At 36.0% G+C, this 10,690-nt stretch overlaps 1 pseudogene; it reads left to right on the top strand.

Annotated features, from left to right (window-relative positions):
- The first annotated feature begins 9,385 nt into the window (after positions 1–9,385).
- LOC127104697 (polyadenylate-binding protein RBP45B-like) lies at positions 9,386–9,930 on the top strand (annotated as a pseudogene).
- The last annotated feature ends 760 nt before the right edge of the window (positions 9,931–10,690 follow it).

Raw genomic sequence — 10,690 nt, 5'->3', positions numbered from 1 at the left:
AAGTCTCTGGGACCACCGTAGACATTGTCGGTTCTCCAAGAAAGCGGGTGTTTGAGGTAAGTGCGAAATAAACCACTTGTACAGAAGAGGAACACATCACATAAATGGAAAGAGAAATACATGTCGCCCAACCCAGTTGGAACAGGATTCCCGATCAAGAAGATTCTAATGGCGTTAATATCAGCAAAACTGTCAATGTTAGGGAACAAAGCTAGGCCATAGATGAGCAATACAAAGATGGCTTCAAAAGCATCCATGATACTAGCTTGAGAAAAAACAGTAGCTCTACCAATGAGGAACTCAAAAGTTAACCCAAGAATGCCTCCTTTCTTCACCAAATGAGTATCAATCTCAGATTTCTTCAAATGAAGAGCCTCGACTATGTCATGAGATCTGGGAATCTCCTCAAATCCACTAAAACATACCTTGTCAGAGACGGGCATACCCAAGAGATGGGCATACTCCTCCAACATGGGCACAAGCTGATAATCGTGAAAAGTGAAGCACCGATAGAGAGGGTCATAGAACTGAACCAACACACTCAGAAGTTCTTCAACCACATCAGCAGATAATAGAGACAAGATCTTCCCATGACATTGCTTGAAGTCCAAGAGATCTAATACAAAGGATTACAAATTTCTTAACTCTTTCAAATCATGACATCTGAAACTATACTTCTTAGTGTTTCTTCGTCCATAATCCATGGTCTGAAAATATTTGCAAACAAGACCTTAGTTTCCTTGAAATTTATTTTTCCGTGATGAATGTTGTGATGTGCATGAATGCATGAATGCAACAATCACACACAAGGGATCACACACAAGGCAAACAGAAACAAAGGTCAAGGGATGGATAAAGTTATCATCAAGATCAATCATCCATTTTGGTGGATTATGGTTTTCACCTTATCAACACCCAAGTTCCATTGATATTGACAAGACTTGATCGGATCAACCAAGAATCAAAGGGTTTGTTGTGAGTCACGAGCATGGAGTCGGGATAAGAACCATTCCAAAAGGAGTGTACTAAGGATAAATCTTGTAGATCATGTTCTAAAAAGTTCCCAGAGTTATGATCCCATCTATCGAATATTATAGGTTAGGATGATTGACTCATCAACCCATAATATTCTGAAGAGAAACTCGTCTGAGTGTAGTATCGCGTAACAACTGTTATCAAGTTTACACTTGAACAGTCTCCATACTACGTCCTAAATAGGCCAAGTTGGGTTAAATGTTCTACGGTACTCAGCTTCTCGGACCCCCGAATTAGAGAAAGTAGTGCCTATCCACGAATTACTCGTATGACATCAGTAACCCTAAAGAGGTCTCCACTGAGTGGGGGATCTCATGCCAACTCTTTCAGGACTACTCCTTCAAAGTCAACATGACTATACCACCCTCCTATCTTAGATTTCACTCAAGTTCGGGTTAGAACTTATCTCACCACACAGAGATCGCCAAGCACAAGAGATAGAATATATCACACAACAATATATACAACACAAACATCAAATATACAAATATATACACATAAAAATTAGGCTAAACCCACTAAGGACTACTCCCCAGTAGAGTCGCCACTTAATATTTGTAGCGGTAAATTCATGATCATCAAGTTATGGGTAAACTTGACGTTAGTAAAACCAGATTCTCCACCGCGCTTTTATTGTTTCCAAAGGAAAAGGGGAAATTACGAACAAAACCCAAAGATAAGAGGTTTTCAAATCAAAACTAATAAAATCCCAGAGATTATAGGTAATGGGGTTGGTTACACAGAGGGAAGGTGTTAGCACCCAAAGTGTCCTATGTACTCCTATGAATCCCTTTTTGTGCAAGTGATTTGGTCTAAATGATGTTTGATAAAATATAGAGTGAGGGGATGAGGAAAGAATTTGTTGATTATATTTTTATGTTTGACAAGACATTCAGTCTTATGCCTACGTACCAACATAAAAATGAGGGATCAAAACCTCGTAGTTCGTGGTAAAAATTTCAAAGAAGTTGGTGAATTGGTTTTAACAAAAGTTTAAATGAAAAGGCACAAAAGGGCAAAGATTTAAATGGGGTTGTTAGTTCTTTTTTTCTTTTTGAAATTAAAGTCAATATGGTTTAGTTTATTTACAAATTTGATTAAGGAAAAGATTTGAAAATTCAATGGCCTAAGGCCAAGGTTTCTAATAATTAAAATATGTCTAAGTTTGAAATCACAGGTAAAGAAGGTTTTTGAAAAGAGAGAGAAATTTTGAAATTTAAGAAGTGGGAGTTGATGAAGGGATTATCCTAGACAAAAATTAAAAGTTAAGAGTTGAAAAGATCTGACCAACGGGATGCAATCCAACAGATAAGAATGTCATATAGAAACCCATTTTCCTTTGGACTTTAGCAAGCAACAAACATAAGAAATATCTCAATAAACCATATGAAGACCAAGACATCAAATAAAGATAGCCATAATATCCAAGCAAGCATTCTAATAGCTAGCAGTCTTCAATGTCTTCCAATGTATTAGATGAAATATTCCTTGATCAATTCAGAACAATCATCAGACATAGATGATAATAACAATATATCAATTAAGCACAAAGACAGAGTAACAGATGAATCAAAGGCACTCAAGGTCTTGCATTAGATGAAAGACACTATCAGAGATAACATAGTCTCAAATAATGGCATTGGCCAAGTCCTTTAGCATAGGGAATGTTTCCTAATTCTAAGTCCATAAGTTCAGATCAAGTCCAACAGTCCACCAAGATGTTTTTAGGGTTTTGTTGTTATTAGGTGTTTTAAGGTCCTAAGACCACAAAAAAAAAACAAAGACATACAAACAATATACACAATCACAAAGTATGGCTCAAGTGAGCAAAGTGAAATAAAGGACTAAAACATAAACAAGTTGCATGAAATGTAAATGACAATGAATGATAAAGGTACTGAAATTTAAAGTGCATAAATTAAATGACTTTAAAATAAAGCAACATTAATAAAAGTTAGTCAATGGTTAGTCAAATGTTAGTGAATAGTTTTAATTGATTAAGTCATTCTTTGGACACTCAACCATTCATTCACAAGTATGAATTCTTGGACTAAGATATCATCCATGAGAAGGGATCCAACTTAGATAAATCAACAAGTATGCCACTAGCTCTCATGAATGGAAAAAAGGTCAAGTTTCCACACAATGCCATGAAGAATGAGAGACTTACAATCTCACTTACTAGAATTCTATGCCTTGAGGGACAAATTTAGATCTATGTTAAGCAATTGTAATTGGACTTATGTAGAAGTCACAACTATATGAGGTCGGCCAATAAGATATAGGTGTTAATGTATGTTAGAGATTTGGTACAAAGAACCAAACTCCTAAAACATACCACACACTAAAAGAAATGGGAAAGACCTATCTCAGTCAGACTTATGTTGATTCATCTGACACAAGGTCATTGATGAATCAACTAGCATTTAGACATTAAAGAAGTCATTGGTCAATGATGGATTGGGAAAGAATAGGGAAGAAGATGAAGAGGGAAGGGAAACTAGAAACCCAAATTGATCATAGGAGAAATTTTATCTGATCAATACTATTCATTCATTTTGGGAGATAAAATGTACATTTTCATCAATCCCCTAATTCCAATGGTATTGATCAAACAAAAGTCAAATCAATCATGACCAAGGCCAAACAGAAAGTCAAACATCACAAGACCATAAAAGTGACTCAACATAGTTTTTAGACAATTATCCAATTAAAAATCAAATTAAAAATGAATTAAAATGCATTTCAAAATGGATAAAACCTCAAATCTCTTCAAAACATCAAATAAATGGCCAAGGGATTTATCCTAGGTCAAATAAGGTCAAAGGACCTTAAGAAAAAAAATTCATAATTTTTGGAAAGTCAAAAGTATTTTAAAAATATTTAAAACAAGTTAAAAATCATTTAATTCATGAAAAATATCAAAAGTAATCAAAAAAATGATTTTAATTCATAATATAGAAGAGGAGAATATTTGAAGATTTTTGGTGAAAGTCTCATATTTTTTGGATTAAAAATGAAATTTCTATGAATAAAATAAAATAGATGGATTAAATGAAAAATCAGAATTAAAAAAGAAAATAGAAAAAATGAGGCCATCAGATCTCCCTAATTAATTGAGGTGGCAAATCTGATGGTCAAGCGCGCACTTTCTACCATAGTCCTCAGTAATGCGTCACAGGAGTGGTAATCAGAAGGAGCGGCTCAGATTAAAACATTTTAAACAAATCAGATGGCTAGGATGAATGCCCTCACATCACCGAAGCCCTAGCTCCGGTTGTCTTCTCCGGTGGACCTCATTGAACTGGTCGACCCTCAACCATCAAGAAAATAAAAAGTAAGGACACTATTTTAAAGAGAAAAAGCTCAAGAGCTCGAATCTAGCCTAAATTTTATCCAATTCCAAATATATTGAGAGATATGAGGAATTGAATTTTGAGGTACACGATCTGAGTTGCTTTGATTTGACCTCAAAGCAACTCAATCTTGTTTCCTACATTGGTAGGCCTTCAGGCAACCAATAAACAAAAAGAATAATGGAGAATTGAAAGAGAATCGAAGGCTTGAAGTTTTGAAAAAATCACCTTTGGGTGACAGTGATTTGGCTTGATCTCAATGTGAATCCACTTGGTTCTTCCTCCTCTTGCTTGCAGTCATCAATTGAGATGAAAATGGCAATGAATCCTTGGAGTTTGAATCGCAAAATAGAAGGAGAAATTCAAACTCGATTTCAAAGAAATCTTCAAAGAATTCTATGAAGTAGGGTTCTGAGTTTGCTTGGCAAGGCTTGGGCAATGTGTGTCTATGATTTCTGAAGCAATGCACTTGTATTTATAGGCTACATGATTCATTTCTACACCAATCCAAAAAATGTCAAAAATAGCAATGTTGCGCATGGGTGCATGTGCATTGAATTAGGCCCAACCAATGATGCAATCCACTTCCAATTCCTGAACATTTGATACTGAAGTCATCACATGGAAGCATGCAAAAATAATTAATCATTTGAGTGCAAAAGTTGCCAAAGAAACCCAACAAAGGAACCATGCGCAAGTCCCTTAATTCTTATCCAAATGAAGTGATCTTGGATGATTTGGAATGGTGACATGAAGGGGAACAACTTGGATGTTGAACACTTTTTCATTTGGAGCTTAGATCATGATAGATTTTGAGGTGGAAGTTGGAGAAATCAAACATGGTTGAAAATTTTCAAAGTACAAAGTCAAATGACCACTTCTTCCACCTTGAATAACTTTTGCTATGAGCTCCATATGAAAATGGTTTCTTCACCAAAGTTGTATCTCTTTCATTACAATTAAATTTGGTTACAAATTTAACATCATTTAGATTTGTCATGAGGGAGATATGGATTTTGAAGTTGAGGAAAATTGCATGTTCAATGGTAATGATCCAAAATAACCTATAATGTTTCCTCTTGGCACATGCCTTTGAAAGTTGAATTTGATATTTATAAAAGAATAAAAGTTGGATAAGACATCTTGAAATAGATCATGAAACTTGGATGACATTCATATCACAAAAATTTAGAAAGTTATGATTCTTGGAAGTTCACCTCCTAACTAGGGCACAGACAAAATGACCTATAATTTTTCACCATAAAAAATGACTTTCCAAGAAAAACTAGCTCTTGATGTCAATATCAAAGTTGTTTGGAATGTCATAAATATTAACTTTTCTCTTATAATCATTTTCATATGACAAAAATTATAGGAGATAGGGTCTAGGGAACCCCAATTTTGACCAATTTACTTTCTCTGGTCAACCTACTTGAACCAACTTGCAAACTTGAAGCTCTCTCGATCTTTGGGACTCACAGAGGGTCATATATGCTTGATATTATGTATGATGGAGTATCCTTTGAAATATTTGATCAATTAGTGAAGAAACTTGCTGAGGAAGTCACATAAGATACCCAGATGAATTAGGGCTTCCAAGGTAAACAAGCTTCAAACTCTTGATGAATTCTTGATCAAAATGATAAATGAAGAATATGGGGATCCATATATGATGCTTAGAACCAATGTGAAACTTTTCTTAACTTTCTCTTTGCATTGAGGGTCTCAAACCCTAGTTGTGAGCTTGATGAGGCACAGGTGGACACACACACTACCTACAAAAGAAACAAAGTTACACATATACATATTTTTGGTACTTTGGTTAGTAAAAAAATAAAAATAAGTATGATATATTCAAATAGTACTTGGTGACCTCTTTCAATGCAAACCCAATGACTGAGAGGTAAGGAGGATGCCAAGGTGTGATCCCAAAATCAATGCAAATGATGAAATAACGTGAGGGATCTTAGGTTCAAAATTGGGTCTTACAAATGATTGGTTTTTTTATTGATTTTCATGGAACTTAGGAATGGGTTCAAAGTTTTGGACCATCGTGACGAAGCGTGAGGTTTAATAAATATTGCTTTGTAAACAAAGGTTCTCGCTTTGCATGATTAAGGGATTTTTGAGAAATTGGGTGTAAGACACCACCCCTAGAGTCATGGACTCTCTTGACTGTCATCCGTTTATTTCAATTTACTTGCCAGGCAACTGCTCCATCAAGGTCATCTACTCTAAGTGAGATATTCGTATCGACCCCTACGAGGAAGGCACCTTAAGGACCTATACTACGTGACCATCGGTCTAGACTGGTCATAGTTAAATATTCTAAAAGGGGGTCTTAGGGTCACAAACTCTAATAAAGGAAAAGATGTTTACCCCGAAAGCACGACGGTCATCAATCCTCTTAAGAGAGTCTACCACTAAGTGAGGTTCTCGTACGATCCTTACGAGGAAGGCACCTCAGGGATAAATACTACTCAACCTCTCCTATCTCAAGCAATTTATCAGACTCGGGTGGAGAGTCTTTCACACAAGATTCTCTTTGAAATCAGTATTGCCTCTAAATTTTCTTTCTCACGAAATTATGGTTACGAACCAACAGATAAACAAAGAAAATATACACAAGTTAGCAATAAAAGAAATATATACATAAAAAATAAATAACAAATAAATCTCCACGTCCGTAAAGAAAATCAATCCAAACTAGGCTAGACTCGCTTAAGGAAAACCAGGTCCCCAACGAAGTCGCCAGTTGTCGCTACCGGGGTTTCACATAATAACGAAAACCGAGACTAAATGAACTGCCTATCAAGGGAAAAATCAGAAGAGTCTCCACCAAATTTTATTTGTGTGCCTCTATCGGAGAGGCGAGGGGAAATAGTCGATAAAACCCTCAAAAAAGTTAAGTGCACGGGAAGCGCTAGAAAGGGATAAGAAATCGGTCTTGAAACTGAGATTAGGGTTCAGAAGTCGATTACGCAAGGGGAAGGTATTAACACCCCTTATGTCCATGGTACTTCATTGGAACCATTTGGGTTGTTTACATAAGCGAGGATTTATCTCATTATTATTTTATTTTCAAAAGAATGTGTGTGTGAAAGAAAGGGATTATGGGTTTTTTATTATGGTGCTCGCCAAGGATTATGGCCTTTGTGCCTACGTATCACTCATCGGGGATGAGGAATCAGAGCTTCGTAGTTCATAGTAGAAAATGTTTGTGTGTTGATTGATTTTACGTTTGAGAAAAGGGTTTCGGGATGGGTGCCCTAAGGCACAAAAAATAGGTTTGATGGGTTGTGTTGATTTTACCTTAAACAAGGATTTATGAAAATAATGTTTGCGATTAGATTGTACTAAAGTCTATGGGCGGGGGTAAATATTCTGACAACAAACCAAGCGTCTTGCTTCCTTTCGTACCCCAAAATTCGCCCTCCCATTTTCATCTTTCCATTCAATCCTTAATTTGAGAATCATTTGCATGCCCTCATGCTTCATGAATATGCATCAACATTTATTCATATCTAGTGGCTGATCATTATGGATTCAAAGTTCTTGGCTTACAAAGCTAAGGTTTTGGGCAGAGATGCAAAAACCTAGTGGCTTGACCTCTTTGAAGCTTGAATTCAACAAGGTTCCACTATGGTATTCTTCAAGGTATTCAAACCCTAATGGTGGGTATTTGGTTTAAGATGTTGTTAGTGGATCTTTGTGCTTAGTTTGAAACCCTAATCAAGGATAGTTGATGCTTAAGTACCATGATGGATTAACTTTTGGATTGGGAATTCATCAAAACCCTAGCTATTTGATCTAGGAAGTTTGTAACTATATGGCTTGCTTTGAAGAGGGTTGAAAACCCTAGCTGTGGTTCATGGAATTGGTGCATTACATGTGTGGGATATTCACTTTTGAGTTGAGATTCTTGATTATTGCTTGGTTTTGAACTTTGGCCTAGCTAAACCCTAATTCATGGTTTGCCACATGACTGGTCTGAGACATGCCTACAGGCATACTTCATTTACATTCCACCCCTTGATTGCACTTCCCCCATTGGTTTTCATGATCATCATCATTCTCGTTCATTAGTCTCATTGTAGGGCAAGACCCATTTAAGGTCATTTAGCCCAAAGTTTCATTTTCTATTTTGGTCAAATCATTTTAGGGTCATTTGATTTCAATATCCTTCATTCAGTCAAAACACTTGTTTGCAATTTGGTCGCATTGAATTTGGAAAATGGTCATTTGAATCCAAGTGGTTCATTAAAGCATTCTTTAACATAGTAAATCCGTTTCTTTCATTGTAGTCCATACATTGCATTGAAAAAGATTACAAGATTTACATCATTTATGCATGAGTTGACTTTTGATCAACTATTGACTTTTTCGTCACAGTAGACCAAAGTCAACTTTTCATGCTACCATTAATAGTCCCTAGCAATCTTATTCTTTGTTACCCATCACTTACATAAATCAATTCAAACCATAATCACGTGTTCATTCTAAGTCATTCTTTAAAACTTGTTCATTTTCAGTTTTCACCATGACGTAAACCACATTCCAAATGACCTAACCAAATCCTTTCAAGTCAAACTCCATTTTCCATTCTCACACACATAACCAAATTCCCTACAATTGCATTCATTCAATCCAATTTACAAATTCATTCAAACTACAAACAATTTTAGACGTAAACCAATTTTCCAACATTACAATGCATTACATAAACCTATACAACCACTTCCAATTAATATCCAAATTACGTTCATCATTTTCAAATGTAAACCAAACCAACTCGCATTTTCATTTTAACCATGTACATCCAATTATAACCACAAACCAACATCCCTATTTCAATGTCAAATTGCAAAAATTATAACCATATACTCCGAATTGCAAATCAACATTACAACATGTCCATAAAAAACCAATAAAAGCCATGCCAACAACACCAACAACCACCCTCCCTGATAAGGCCTACATAACCTTAACCTCAAACCCAACCTGCTCGAGTGTGGACCCTTTTCTCCTAAAGCTCCTCCTCAATCCACGCCTCAACGGTAACAAGTGCAACCTGCCAGTGCCGACGAAGTTTGCACCCTCTGGATCGTTGATTTGCAATACCTGATGGATGGGAGTTATGGAGTTCGCTAGCCGCTCTGACACTGAGAGAGTGCTTCAATCATTTAATAGCCCAGTATGCCAAATGGTGGGCGGAATTTCATTTTGAGTTGGGCAACTTTTAGTTCTGGTGAGAAACGTCATGATTGATTCTCACCATAGGTATTGGAGACTTGGTTGCTGATATTACTGATCACATCTAACGAAGGTATTTAGAAATCAATATAACTCAGTTAAGGGAGGCAAGGTTGCAATTGATAGGCTCACCAGTAGGAGTGAACAAATGAGGGCTATGACTGGAATGCAAGGAGTTCTTCATTCCACAAAACCCATGCGTACTGGACTAACTCCTAGCCTCCATCTAAACTCTCATAGTAGGCCAAAATCCAAATCAACCATGAAGCGAATAAACAACCCGTAACCCTGCAAAATCAGTCCAAAAATGGCCATAAACAAGGTCAAAACGTGAATAACTCAGCATTGCAAACAATCATACGTCACGAGTTAACAAAACCATTGCTAACAGGACTGGCATTTAGATGATTTGATCCTTAGCACAAATAACCTAACGGAAACTCGGTTAACACTAACTTTTAACCAACTTCTAACCAAATAAACAAGTTCTAACAGAATTTTCAGGAAGCATAACAAATTTTCAGCCACTAATTAAAACATCACTTAACAAAAATATTTGAGAAGAAATCGAGTTGAGACAATTTTGATCCCACAAATTCAGTTCAACACAAATTGGCATTTAACATTTCATTTAACCAAAATTGGAAAACCATAACCTAACATAGTCCATACAATTCAATAAATACTCTAACTGCATAACTAACAAGGGAATTTCAAAAGGAGAAGAGCATTACAAAAGCAGGAAGTGGAGTTTAATTGGTATTTTCAATTTAAGTTGAATTTCTAACTAAAACATTCATTTCATTTCATTTCAATTTGGATTTCACTCTAACCAACTTAACAATCCCTAACAAACTATTGAATCTCTAACTGATAAGTGAATTTCATAATGAATTTCATGTGAATCTCTAACAGAACTGAGATGAAAAAGTCTATAAGTACCTATTGATCCACTGCAATTGGGAGAATTTCTCACTCTGCATAAACTCACACGAACCTTCTTCTTCATTCGGCAACTTGATTTTTCATTCTTCAACTCGAGCTTT

This window comes from Lathyrus oleraceus, chromosome 7 (genome assembly GCF_024323335.1).
Source record: "Lathyrus oleraceus cultivar Zhongwan6 chromosome 7, CAAS_Psat_ZW6_1.0, whole genome shotgun sequence".
In the NCBI taxonomy this organism is placed as follows: domain Eukaryota; kingdom Viridiplantae; phylum Streptophyta; class Magnoliopsida; order Fabales; family Fabaceae; genus Lathyrus; species Lathyrus oleraceus.
The sequence above is the reverse complement of the archived record's forward strand: the minus strand, read 5'-3'. Positions and strand labels throughout refer to the sequence as shown.